The sequence below is a fragment of the Hemicordylus capensis genome, chromosome 5 (genome assembly GCF_027244095.1).
Source record: "Hemicordylus capensis ecotype Gifberg chromosome 5, rHemCap1.1.pri, whole genome shotgun sequence".
NCBI lineage: Eukaryota > Metazoa > Chordata > Lepidosauria > Squamata > Cordylidae > Hemicordylus > Hemicordylus capensis.
In genome coordinates this window covers 11,500,391-11,515,153 of record NC_069661.1, presented here as the reverse complement: position 1 = coordinate 11,515,153, position 14,763 = coordinate 11,500,391, and the positions used below count along the sequence as shown (strand labels likewise).

At 45.6% G+C, this 14,763-nt stretch overlaps 1 pseudogene; it reads right to left on the bottom strand.

The window, feature by feature from the left end:
* Window positions 1-7,534: 7,534 nt before the first annotated feature.
* LOC128326409 (Y-box-binding protein 1-like) lies at window positions 7,535-13,826 on the bottom strand (annotated as a pseudogene).
* Between the last annotated feature and the right edge of the window lie 937 nt (window positions 13,827-14,763).

Sequence of the window (14,763 nt, the reverse complement as noted above, 5' to 3'; positions counted from 1 at the left end):
TTTCTCAGCATCCGAGGTTCCATCTGGCGGCGGGTCTTCCTCAGTAACTTGGTGGAGTCCCTCTGCTTTCAGTGCAATCCTCAGTCGAGTCTTCCATTCCAAGTAATTATCCGCTTCCAGGATGGTAAGCCTGAGTTTTCCCTCCAGGTATGCAGCCATGCTCACCGGCTCCAAAAGGCAGTTGCTGTAGATTAGCAATTCAAAGTGTCCACGCTAGATCTCAATGGATCTCCTGGAACAAACCTAACTATCTAGTTGCAGCACACGCAGCTCAAAATACTGCTCCCATAACTGGCTGGAGCCCATAACCTGTTGGAAATTCTCTGTGGTGAGAGAGTCCCTTTTTCAATATAGCAGAGTGCACAGAGGCACAAACACAGCGGATTTAGTTATGCATGCATGTGTGCTAAGAGTAAAGTAACTTGGAGCCAATTGCTAGTTTCAAATCAATATAAAAGGTATTTATTAAGGAACTCCATTCTAGATAGGAAAGTGAGGATTTAGGATCTCTAATCTATCTATCTAAATGGATGCAGATGGATTCACCATCTTCTCTGCACATATGGTGCAGGGCAAGAGACTTGCCATGTTGCAAGGTCAACAGCCAGGTAGGAAGAGAGAGAAGGAGGAAGGAAGTTGAATCCCCTAAGATTAGCAATCTACATTTCAAAGGGATAGCATCAGAGCAGCAGGAAGTGATGACCAAATGTCTTTGACCTTCTAGCCCTCTGACTTACTAGTCTGTCCTCCACTGTCTGAGGCAAAGAGACAGCGCAAAGTCCTTTCCTTCCAACAGACATAAGATACCAGCATGCGCCCTGCCCTCTTCTCTTCCGTGTATGCATTTTTAGGGGTAGGAGTGGGATGGGTCATAGTATTTGGTCTGGTTGGCTTCACTTCAACCCCAACTCAATAGTGCTTTGATGAGAACCAAAGCAGGGTAAGGCCAAATGGGTCCCTGAAGCTTCAAGCAGCTCTGTTGGGAATGGGAGACTCATGACCCTCGTTGCTCCAATGACATTCTGCTCCAGAGTTTAAAGGATCTTGGGGGGTTGGGGGGATACTATTAGGGTTGGAGGATACTATTATTATATTACATTTATATCCCACTCTTCCTCCAAGGAGCCCAGAGTGGTGTACTACATACTTGAGTTTCTCTTTCACAACAACCCTGTGAAGTAGGTTAGGCTGAGAGAAGAGTGACTGGCCCAGAGTCACCCAGCTAGTATTATGGCTGAATGGGGATTTGAACTCGGGTCTCCCTGGTCCTAGTCCAGCACTCTAACCACTACACCACACTGGCTCTCATACACCACTAGGCTCCCATGATGGAAGAGAAACAAGTGGCAGACCACTTTGGGAGTCCTCATTTTCCCTGCATACCCTAGTGTGTGGGAAGAACGCATTCTGGACCTCTCCCCTTTGTTTGCTTTTCTTTTGCTCATAGGCGGATTAAGGCATAGGCATCAGATTTTACCACTTCCTCCTCCTCTCCTGATAAACTGCCATGTCATGTCTTCTGAGTTTGCTCATGCTCAGTCTCCCTGTTTGCAGCCACTCAGTTGCCCATACCTTCATGAGCATGCTCGGATGCACAGGCAAGGGTTCATTGAGGAGGAGGAAATACTGTCACTACACAGGCCCTGCGTCACTGTGGGAGTCACTGCCACCACCTGGGGAGGGGGGAGGGAAGAAGGACCACCCCCTGGCTCACCCCGCCCCTCGGCAGCCATCCCTCGACAGCGCAGCAGCAGAAATTCAAAGGAAAAAAATACATGGAGGTTTCGGTCAGGGGGGGGGGACAAGCAGAATGGCCCTACGGTGCCCCCTTGGAATGAACAATGAATGGCAGCAGCACACTCAGCACACGAGGATGTGACTTGCGAGTTGAGTGCACTGCTGGCTGGCTGGCTGGCTGCTGCGCCTGCGTGAGTGTGTGGGTGTGCGGCACCACCCAGAGTTGGAGGGCGACGACTACCGCAGTGACAGCAGTGATGAGGGTGAGCAGCAGGCCCACTTAGCAGTGCTGGTGCCCGCTGGCTGATTGGGGGGAAACATATTTTTTTATCAAAATGTGCATGGCAGGTACTTCTGCGCCCCCTTCAACTGGTGCCCAGGGCACGTGCTCTAGCTGCCCAACCCTGGATATGCCTCTGTAGGCAGAGGAGACAACTGCCTATGGTGGCAAAATTTGAGAAGTAGCCAGTTGCCACCGCTCAAATTTTGCTGGGTGCCTCTGGGGGCTTCGGTAGCTGTGGGGAGGGGCGCGTGAGGGAAAATCTGTCTATAAAAATTGCTGCTGTTGTGGCAGGAGGGTGTGCACTGTTGGTGGCTAACTACAGGGAGGGTGAAGGGGAGTGAGGAGGGAGAGTACCCCCCTTTTCCTCCTAAAGTGCCGCCCATGATTTTTCCCAGGCGTAGGAGAAAAGATCTGGATTTGTATCCCTTTGCAGTATATTTGTATGCAGATACACAAGGGTGTGCCTGTGTATGCATGGCATGCTCACCCTGCAAACTTTGTGTGTGTGTCTCAGACTTGCATTCGGCTTGAGTGCTGTATCTACTGGTTGCCTTGCGATTCACTTCTCCAAGCACTAGAGGGTAGCACATCCTATGAAAAGAAAAACCAGGCCAATAGCAAAAGTTCCAAGTGTCCCATTGGGGGGCAACATTATAAGCACCTAGATCTGTCTTAACAAACAGCAATACATAGAAAACAGCATCAGTTCTAGGACCAGCTCTGTATTGAAGCAGACCGACACAGGCTGCTTCAGGCAGTAGATTGTGGTGCCTTTGTCAGAGTTCCAAACTTCCTCACTCTGAAGTCAACTTGCTTACTATCCATGCTTGGTATCCTTCTTTGTCTATAGAGGATAAATCAATCGGAACTCCTTAATTTCTCATTTGTGCCCTCACAGTAGAGAGAGAAAAGAGGAACAACATAATAGAAAAAGGAAGGAGGTGGGAGGGATTTGAAAGGAGGTTGTAGGTGTGGGTGCAATTGTAACAGAAAGAAAGAAAAATCCGAAGGAAGGAAGGAAGGGGGTTCAATTTGGTGTACTGCTTCTTGCAACAAAATGTCTTGGGTTGACACTGATGGTCCATCTGCCTCTTACACCCCAAACCTCACCTTCTTACTGTGTGACAAAAGTAATCTCTGAGCTCCTTAGCCAGCCATTCTGTGTGGTTTCCACCAATCCCCGTTCTTCTGCCAGACTCCCTTCTGGCACACAGGCAGAGGTCTTAGGAGAGAAGCGGGTCAGCTGTCATTTGCATTGGGACATGGAGATGGTAAGACATGGTGGGAACCCTCTCCTACTTCCCCAAAGGGATTCCTGCCATTTCTTGCCCTGCAGTGGAAAGAAGACCTTTGGGGAGGGCATCTGTGTGGCTCTGGGTGTCCTGCTTGCCAGCGGGCAAACTGGCAAGTGGATTTGTAGATGGGGGCTGCAATGGGACTAGTATGTGTCCCCTCCCCCTTGAATGTGAAACATCAGGCTCTCACTGACATTTTTAATGGCCTTTTTGTGGATAAAATATCTCGTATTCAGGCCGAACTGGATTCCACAGTTACTGCACAGTCTACTGTAGAGGTGTCTAGCAACTACAGTGTGCTTAATGGATTAAATTGGATCACCTTCAGTTGCCCAATGGCTTATTTCTAAACTTTTGGAGTTATTTGAGCGTGTCAACACAACAGGCATGTGGATAAAGGTGATCTGGCCTACACAGAATACTTGGATTTCCAAAAAGCTTTTGACAAACTTCCCCACCAAAGACTCTTGAGAAACCTAGCAGTCATGGGATAAGGGGACAGGTTAAATTGTGATTGAAGGACAGGAAACTGATTGTGGTTGAAGGACAGGAAACTGACTGAACACTGAACTGGTTGAAAGACAGGAAACAGAGGGTGGGAACAAATGGACAGTTTTCACAATGGAGGCAGGTAAGAAGTGGAGTTCCCCAGAGATCTGTAGGGGGACCAGTGCTCTTTAACTTGTTCATAAATGATCTAGAAATTGGGGTAAGCAGCGAAGAGATGTTGGTGTCATGGTGGACAACTCTTTGAAAGTGTCGACTCAGTGCAACGAGGCTGTGAAAACGGCACATTCCATGCTAGGGAGGAAGGGGATTGAAAATAAAGATGCTAATATTATAATGCCCTTATACAAATCTATGGTGCAGCCACATCTGGAGGACTGCGTAACATTCTCCTCACCATATCTTAAGAAAGATACAGGTTGAGTATCCCTTATCCGGACATCCAAAATCCGGGCACCACGCTGTAACAAAAACAAAAAACAAAATTCCTCAGCTCACTCGCTCACAGATTCTTATTTCAGATTCGAGTTCTGTTCTTCAAGGGGGGGCTGCAGATCCCACAGGCAGGAAAAGACACAGGAAAACACACAAAGGCTCCTTTCTCGGGGAAGGGGCTGGAAGGGAAGGCGCCCATGCTGAATGTTTCTTCCCAGTCACCTCTCTAGGAACCTGGACTCCCTCAGGTTAACCCTTAAACTGGCTTTCCCCTGGCAGGAGGCAGCAAAAGGAGCTCCTCCATCCTTGCCTGGCAAGAGAGAGCAAAATCCAAAATCCAGAAAAATCTGAAATCTGGAACACTTCTGGTCCCAAGCAGTCCAGATAAGGGATACTCAACCTGTATTGTAGAACTGGAGATGGTGAAGAGTGCAACCAAGATAATTGGGGTCTGGATCACCATCCTTATGAAGCAAGGCTACAGCCTCTAGGGCTTTTTAGGTTGGAAAAGAGGTGACTACGGGGAGATATGATAGAGATGTATAAAATTATGCATGGTGTAGAGAGAGTGGACAGACAGAAATTTTATCCCTCTCTCACAACACTAGAATCAGGTGTCATCTCATGAAAATGGTGGTTGGAAATTTAGGATCCTGGTTCCCCACAGTCAGTACCTCCATCTTAACTGGATTCAACTTCAGTTTGTTATCCTTCATCCAGTCCATTACTGCCTGTAGGCAGGCAATTAGGGGGGCTATGCCATTTCCTGATGATGATGATGTCATGGAGAAATAGATTTGGGTGTCATCAGCATATTTATAACATCCTGCTTCATATCTCCTCATGATCTTGCGCAGAGGTTTCATGGAGAAGTTAAAAGCATTGGAGACAGGATGGAGCCCTGAGGGACACCATACAATAGCTCTTATTTCAGAGAGCAACTATCAGCCACTCTCAGTCTCTTGCAGTCTCTCTCAGGCTCTTGTTTGCAAAAGCACGGTCCACATTTACCCCGGAGCAAACATCCCAAGAAGGAAGACGAACTGTGGAACAATCAACAATACACTTGATAGCGTGTGCAAATCCACACACGGAACTATTGTGAATGTTCCTTTTCATTTCCCAACCTTTCTCTGACTTGCGCCAAGCTTTCACAATAGTTCTCCTACAACCTCTGTGGAGGTCTGGTTACGATTTCTGCCAGCTAGTTTTGTGGTGGTTCCGCACCCTGCCTTCTCCGAGGGCTTTGGAATATGCTTCCTCTCAAAATAAGAGCATCTCCATCTCCAACATCTTTTAGGAAGACCCTCAAGACACACCTGTTTTCTCAGGCTTTTAACTGAAATTAATTTTAAATGCTTTAATTGTTTTTTCCCTGTGCAATTGTTTTAACTTTTTTATTCTGTGAAATAGTTTTGATTGTTTTTACTCTGTTTTATATTTGTGGTTCTGAATTGTGTACACCACCTAGAGATAGAGATACACATATCAGAGAGTATATCAACATGATCAACTCATTCATTCAACATGCTTATATACCACCTGAAATGCATATCTCTGGGCAGTTTACAATAAAACAACACAGATTAAAACAAAATTAAAACAATGTAAAATGTAAAATTAATGTTAAAATCTACAATATGTCTAATTAAAAGCCTGGATGAACAAATGTGTCTTAACCACCTTCTAAAAAACTTTTCAGAGATGGGGAGGCCATTATTTTTGCAGGGAGCATGTTCCAAAGCTTCAAAAACATGAAGACAAACACAAAGACCATTCCCAGAATTCCAGAAGGAAGGTGAGTCCTGAGCATTTGTAGTGCTGAATGAGTATGGGTGAATCCATTTTTGGAAGAACAACTATGCTAGGAAAGGAAGGCAGAGCTCTGGGGAAGTGGACTGGTACTGGCAATCATAGCTGGGCTTCAGAAAGAGTTTTAGGTAGACGCTCCTACTTAACAGCTTTGGGGACTCTTATGCCAGCAACTTCCTCTTCAGTTAAACTACAGTGGTAAAACAAATGGGATACAAAGCACTCCATAAACCAGCCTAGAAGCCTGAAGCTCAGCAGTGTTTTTAGCACTAAATACCTGCCACACTGCTTGTATTTAGAAGTGCTAAGAAAACTGGATTCCCCAAATGCCTCGTGGTCTTGATACGGTCTTTGAGGCTCTCGGTAAGTTGGAAGGTTTTGATCTGTTTTAATCACAGCTCTTTGATGCTCGTGGGCCTTTGGGGTTTCCTCCAGCCACTTGCTGCTTACGTGAAGAAGTTGTGTCCCAACCTTTACAGTCGGCATGGCGATTATGGTGATTTATAGGCTGGTTTACCTAGTTCAGACAGGGATATGGCGGGAGGGATCCCTCACTCCCTGTTGAGCAAGCTATTAATTTCAGGTCCGTAAAGGTTTTTGGCTTTACTTTTCCTGTGGCCCGGAGACTCATGTGCCTCTTTCTTTCCTTAGATGGATGACGCCAATTAAATCTTCCATTAAGTTTCTTTTTTTCGTTGCCTGCTTTCACAGATGGCCTCCCTTTTCCCTTCCTGTAATAATTGTGTCAAAATTGCAGGCTGAGTCATTTGTACAGTGGAAGATCAACTCCCTCTGTTTCAAATCACACTCGCCTTGGAAGGGTGTGCGTGCACATGTAAGTTGTAGTCATAGGAAACTGCTTTATACTGACTCAGACCATTGGTCCATCTAGCTCAGTTTTGTCTACACTGACTGGCAGCAGCTCTTCGAAGTTACAGGTAGGAGTCTGTCTCAGCCCTACTTGCAAATGTTGCCAGGGAATGAACCCGGGACCTTCTGCATGCAAAGCAGATGCTCTTTTGCTAAGCTATGGCTCCATCGCCTCACATGTAGTCTCCCATCCAATGCTAACCAGGGTGGATCCTGCTTAGTAAAGGGAACAATTCATGCTTGCTACCTCAGGCCCAGCTCTCTTCCCTGGTAAGAAAGGAGTGCTCCATCTGTGCTCTCTTCCAATTGTGCCTGTGTTCCAAAGACAGCTCCAATTTCCCAATATTTGTGTGCCAATGCTGTGTTTATGTTGGTTGCCCTTTTCTGCATATGTCTCTCATCCACGTGACACTTTCTCCGAGAGTCCAAACTAACCTACTGGCTAATTACGGCACTTTGGAAAGCAGGTTTCTCTCCTATGTTCAGAGCGCAAGGGCAGAGTTTTCATTCAGACTTCATGAAGAATTAATGTTAATTCCTGTTTATTGGACTTTAAGATACTGGCCGACAATTGACTTGATGGCCTTGGTTTATTTTATGTCACGGAGGCCTCATATCCTTTGTTCAGGACACTTAGATTTTCAGCAATCTCTGTAGGGATATGCCAAGGGTGAGTGAGCAAGGCAGTCCTGCTAAGTTTTGGTTCTGATTATACTCTACTTTTCATCGCTACTAGGGACTGAATTTTGTTGTTTTGCTTTTGGAGTCGTCTATTTTGAGCAAGTGCAATTCTATCCCTGCAGAAATGGACTTCAATGAGGGTGATGGAGAAAAGAAGGGGAACGACTAGGGCTGTTCTCAGGACCATTAATAGGGGAGGTGAAACCTCCTACCATAGTCCAGGAGATGTCCACGCTCCTGTTTTCTGCTCGGGTGTGTGTTAAAAACAAAGTCGGAGGCACTGGCGGCGACTGGGTGCTAAGCAGCAGCTGGGTTGGTGGGCTTTTCTCCCACCTCATTAAAGATCTGGGTACAGCTGCAGGGTAGGAGGGAGCCCTCCAACCCAGTTCCTGCAGAGCACATTGTCACTGCCAGCACCTCCAACCTTGTTCATAACACACACGAGCAGAAAACGGGATCGTGCACAGCTCCCAGACGCTGGTGGGAGGCTTCTCTTAACCTAATCATAATTGTGAGAATGTGCCTACTTGTGATTTCCTCCCACAGTTTGCACATCTCTGCTTTGGGATCCTGAAATCCCTTTAGAAGGGACAACGGAGAGCTACTTTGGGCAATCAAGCAGGGATTTCTAAAAGGGCATCACAATCAATTCATTCTTGCCCTCCTCAAATTTCCAGATCTCACTGGAAGGCAGAAGATATAAAGCAGCAATTCAGACTTTATGTCCCCTTCCTCATGATTATGGAGAGGGTCCTGCCCACATACAGGATTAGGGACATGAACACTTCCTCTCCCAGAGTGCTGTTCCACCTTTCATAACCATGTGGGGAGGGCAATCCAGCTGAATGAGTCCCCCAGTCTTGATTTAAATACAAGCAATATTAAGTGCAGTACTTGTGTAGTATTTAATAGGAGTGTGCACAAAAGAGTGTCTTCTTGACTACGAGCCCCATCGCCCATTGAGGTCATCTGAGGAGGTCCATCTCCAGTTACCGCCAACTTATTTGGTGGTCACACAGAGATGGGCCTTCTCGGTCGCTGCCCTGAGATTGTGGAATGCGCTCCCTGCTGAGATACGATCCTCCCTATCTCTGGCAATTTTCAAAAAACACCTGAAAACCCATCTTTTCACCCAAGCTTTCTCAGCTTCCTAAATTTTTAGGTTTTAATCTCTGGTTTATTTTTAAATTGTTAAATTGTTTTAAGTTTTTGTAAATGTTTTAAACTTATTTTATGCTATCTCTAACTGCCCAGAAACAAAAGTTTGGGGCGCTGTACAAATTTGATAAAATAAACAAAAACACAAAAACAAACAAACAAACCGGTCCACATCGAACTGGGCCGGTTCAGTGGCTCACTTGGCACACCCTGATTGTCAGCACCCTCAATTAACTCCTTGCACAGGAGCATCAGAATATTGCAGTTGGCAGCCATAAGGCTGGCACATGTAGTAAGAGGATACCGCCTTCTGCTGGGACTAGACTTCCGGCAAGCTCTCTGAGCCCTTGTTCTTCTCCCTGTGCTCTCTTTTTTGGTAGTTATGCTGGTAGTTGCCTAGAGGGTCTTCGTGCCATGGATATTGTCTGTACTGGTTATGGTCTGCAGCATATATACTGCCTTGAATTGGAATGCCACCAGGACCTATAACCACAGCTGCTTCCGTCCACACCCTTTTCTTTGTTAACCACGTCAAACTCCACAGTCTTTCCATCTGTTACACTCCAATGGTACTTCCTGGGGTTATTTTTCTTTAAAGCATTCTGGTGGACAAGCACATCTTCCTTAGCGTCATTTCTGTTGATACCCATTCTTATGTTAAACCATTTCACTGCCCCCAAACCTTAGTTGCTTTCTCCTTATGGGGTTGGGCTGCTCTTAGCCTACTTGCACCTCAAATGTTTATGCACCCACCATCTTGAACTGGGGTGGATAACATCATCACAAACTATGCCATTAAGGTGTCCCTGTGTCACTCATTACAACTGTACCTCATTTGGTTCAAATTGGTTCGTCAGTCCACAAGTTAGCCCACTTGCACCTCAAACATTCACATGTCTGCCATCTTGAATCGGGGTGAATGACATCATCACAAACTAAGCCATTGGGGCGTCTCTATGTGTCCCTACAGCTGTAGCAAATTTGGTTCAAATCAGTTAGGCAGTTCACATGTTAGCCTACTTGCACCTCAAATGTTCTCACATACACCATCTTGGATTGGGATAGTTTTTCTAGCTTATTGGATTCTATCCCTTCTTTAATATACAGTGCAGCTCCACCCACAATGTGCCTCTTCCTGTCCTTTTCTATAGAGTTTATATCCAGGAATAACTGTCCCACTGGTTCACACTGTTCCACCATGTTTTCCTTATGCCCACTATATCTATGTTTTCATTAGCAACCAAGCACTCCAGCTCGCCTATCTTGTCCCCAGCTGTCATGTATATCCATCTGGAAAACAAGTTTGGAATGCAAATGTGTTAAACTGTGCATATTTGTGTCTTCGTTTTACATAAGGTGTATACTATTTATTTATTTGAAATGTTAAGGGGGCCCTGCACATGCTGATTTGCCCCCAGCTCCACACCCAACAAGAGAAAGCCCTGTTCCTTAAGGGAGTAGGCTAAAATGACAGCTGAGGGAGCAGAGACATGATAGAGGTCTATAAAATTATGCATGGTGTGGAGAGAGTGGTGAGAGAGTGGTGTGAGATAAATTCTCCTCCCTCTCACCATTCCATGAAACTCATGCTGGGAAATTTAGGGCTGACAAAAGTAAATAATTTTTTCACACAGTGCATAATTAACCTATGGAATTCTCTGCCACAAGAAGTGGTGACGGCCACCACCCTGGATGGTTTTAAGAAGGGCTTAGATAAATTCATGGAGCACAGGTCTTTCAATGGATACTAGTCTGGTGGCTATAGGCCACCTCCAGCCTCAGAAGCAAGATGCCTCTAAATACCAGTTGCAAGGGAGCGGGAAAGAGGACATGCCTTCAACTCTGGCCGGTGGGATTCCCAGAGGCATCTGGGGGACCACTGTGTGAAACAGGATGCTGAACTATATAGACCCAGGGCCTGATCCAGTAGCGCTGTTCTTATGATCTGAGTTGGTAGAAGGCGGCTTTTTAATGTAACCTATGGTTTTTGTTTTTTTTGTTTTTTCTGTGCCAGCAAAACATGGCTACCCTTCTACTGTAGAATTTGCTCTTTGGGGAAGACCAGCTCAGTTCAGGATAACTGAAGTCATGACTCAAGTCACCTCATGAGCTGGCCAGCTGTGCAAAGAGCCTTTTCTCATCCCAGGCCGGATCTGAAGTGGAAACTTCCGTGGATCTGAAGTGGAAACAGTGAGACAACCTGTTTTCCTCTGTTAAGAACACCTGAAGGTGTGAATGCCCTTAAGACACATTCACAGCTACAAACCGAAAGCAACACAGGGTCAGACAAGATAACTTTGCTGGTGAGATCTGTGACCTTATGAGGCCTGACAGTTGCCTCTGTGGCCATCTTCTGCTTCTTGTCATTAACGCTTTTATCACATTTCTTTTAGCTGACATCGAAGAGAGTTGTCACTGCACCACATAGACTGTAGTCCCCCGGGCCCAGAGCTCTGGACAGGCACTTTAGTTTTCAAAGCTTTGGGCTCTAGATGCCACTTCATTCTCACCAGCCAAGCAACTTGTTCTCCCAGTGTCAGGAAAAGGTTAAGAGTCTCTCTTCCTACCTCTGGCAAAGCGAAGCAGTGCTTTTGTCTTGTCGATGGAAAGCAAGATGGCTAAATGTTCTGCAGAGAATTCCTAAATTCTGGATGCATCTTGAAAGTTATTCATCTAGTTGCACCCTACCCTTCCTCCAATAAGTTCAGTATGGAGGAGTTGTTTTAATATTTGCTGCAGCAAACATTATACAAGTACGTTACATGGAGTGTGGAACAAACTCGGCTTAGCTAACCCCTGCTAACTTGGCAAAGAGGCACCTTTTAACATGGTGATTCTCTTTATTTAGCAGGGGGAGAGTAACTGGCCCTATCCAGCCCCAGCACAGTACCTCCAGTGACTGCTGCTGGTGTCTATCTTATGTTTCTTTTTAGACTCTGAGCGCTTTGGGGACAGAGATCCATCTTATTTGTTATTTCTCTGTGTAAACTGCCCTGAGCCATTTTTGGAAGGGCGGTATAGAAATTGAAATAATAATAATAATAATAATGATAATAATAATAGTGCCTCACACATGGATACTAAAATGTTTAGAAACAACTGGTGTCAGCAAAAACATTCAGATATTTATAAAAAAAGCAATGAGCATGTGGAGTACACAGTTAACAATCAATGGCGAGACACTTGGACAGGTTAGCATTAGAAGAGGCATTTTCCAAAGGGGACTCACTATCCCCTCTGTTGTTTGTAATCGCCATGACCCCACTTTCACAAATACTAAACAGAACAGGCCTCGGATACCAAACATCTAAAACATCAAGTAAAATCAACCATCTGCTGTACATGGACGATCTGAAGTTGTATGGAAAGTCCCAGTCAGAAATCAAATCACTGCTAAACATGGTCCGTATATTCAGTAGCGATATAGCAATGGAGTTTGGACTAGACAAGTGTGCTGCATTAATAATGAAAAGAAGAAAAATAAGAAAAACAGAAGGAATAGAACTGCCCAATGGAAGCAAGATCAAGAACCTGGAAGAGAAAGAACACTACAGATAATTGGGCATTCTCCAGGCTGATAACATCGCACACACTGAAGTTAAAAGAAGAATTGGAAGTGAATACGTCAGGAGAGTTAGAAAAATCCTCAAGTCCAAACTCTATGGCGGGAACACCATACAAGCCATAAACACCTGGGCTATACCTGTTATTAGATACACTGCAGGAATAATAGACAGGACCCAGGCAGAGCTAGAGACGCTAGATCGTAAGACCAGGAAAATCATGACTATCAGTCATGCTCTGCACCCCCGCAGTGATGTCGATAGGCTATACCTCCCTCGCAGCTCAGGTGGAAGAGGAATGCTGCAAGTCCATCAAACAGTAGAGGAGGAGAAAAGAGGCCTTGAAGAATATATCAAGGACAGTGAAGAAGATGCACTTCAAATGGTCAAGAACGAGAAACTATTCAACACCAATGAAACAAAGCAGGCCTACAAGAAAGAACAAGTCAAGAACCGAGCAGAAAAATGGAAAAAGAAGCCCCTGCATGGTCAATATTTGCACAATATAAGTGGAAAATCAGACATCACCAAGACCTGGCAATGGCTTAAGAATGGCAACTTGAAGAAAGAAACAGAGGGTTTAATACTGGCTGCACAAGAATAGGCACTAAGAACAAATGCAATAAGAGCAAAAGTCAAAAAATCAAACACAAACAGCAAGTGCTGCCTTTGTAAAGAAGCAGATGAAACCGTGGACCACCTAATCAGCTGTTGTAAAAAGATCGCACAGACTGACTACAAACAAAGGCATGACAAGGTAGCAGGGATGATACACTGGAACATCTGCGAAAAATACAAGCTACCTGTAGCCAAAAATTGGTGGGACCATAAAATTGAAAAAGCTGAAGAAAATGAAGATGTCAAAATATTATGGGACTTCCGACTACAAACAGACAAACATCTGCCACACAATACACCAGATATCACTGTAGTCGAGAAGAAAGAAAAACAAGTCAAAATAATCGACATAGCAATACCAGGGGATAGCAGAATAGAAGAAAAAGAAATAGAAAAAATCACCAAATACAAAGATCTACAAATTGAAATTGAAAGGCTGTGGCAGAAAAAAACCAAAATAATTCCAGTGGTAATTGGCGCCCTGGGTGCAGTTCCAAAAGACCATGAAGAGCACCTCAATACCATAGGGGCCACAGAAATCACCATCAGCCAATTACAAAAAGCAGCTTTACTGGGAACAGCCTATATTCTGTGACAGTACCTATAACAATTGACAATAAAATTCAGCCATCCCAGGTCCTTGGGAAGGACTCGATGTCTGGATAAAACAAACCAGTCAACAACACCTGTCTGACTGTGTAAACAAGAGATAATAATAGCTATCCTGCCCAAGGAGGTTGTTCTCATGACCAGCCCTACCCGGGTAGGGCTGGTTGTGAGAACCGCTGCGATCGGAACCAGTCCTGGCGCTCCTCTATCGGATAGCCTGGGTTTTGTACCTGGGCTAAAGGTGAGGCAGAAGAGCATTGCGTGCCCTCCTATCTCACTGCTCAATTGTGTGAAAGCATGGGTTGCTGGCATCCTGAGCTTCCATACAGCTGGGCAGAAGGAGAGGCCCAGAAGTGGGGAATCCCCCTTTGCCCCGTCTTCCTCATGCGGTGCATTGTGGGATCCCAGAGGACACACCTGGGTTTCCCCGGCCCTCCTTGCCTCTCCAGGAGTGCTCGTGCACCGGTCATGTTCAACTGGAAGTATGGTTGGTGTGAAAAGGGATTTGCAGCGAACAGCCCCACAGGGATGTATTTCTGAAAGGCACAGAGGGCTGCAGAGGGAAGGGGGGTCTGGCAAATCTAATCACTCCTTGTTGCATGTGTGAACTTTTAGTTGGCCTGCATGACATTAGTCTGGATGTCAGTCACTCTGCCCATCTTACAACTGGAACAGATCAATATTTCACATGAGTATACAGAGCCAATCCTGGAAGAACCAATAAGGCTGAACACAACTAGGAGGCATGGAGGGCAGGGTGGTGGTAGGAAGGCTGCACAAAATTTACCTTCCTCCCAGATGATACTGCAACACTGGGAAGCACAGACCGCACTTCCACATGATCTGCGCTGCTCCATGCATCACAGATCCAGGATGTCCAGGATGATTTGTCCCAGCCTCCATGTATCCCACAATGCATCACACATTGAGTATCCCACATATGCCACATATCCCACAATGCACTGTGCAATGTGCACTCCCGGCACCCACCTCCATGTCCACTTGGGCTGCAAGCAGCTTGAGAAATCACACAACACCTGCATTCTCACCCTTAATCTCAATTAAAGGCCAGGGTAAAAAGCTGGGTCAGATCCCAGTGCTTCACACACACAACCTAACCCAGGCTGGGTTAGGCTGTGCATGTGAATAACTTTAATGTGTGCTAGGTAGAACATGAATACAGTCATCCCTTGCC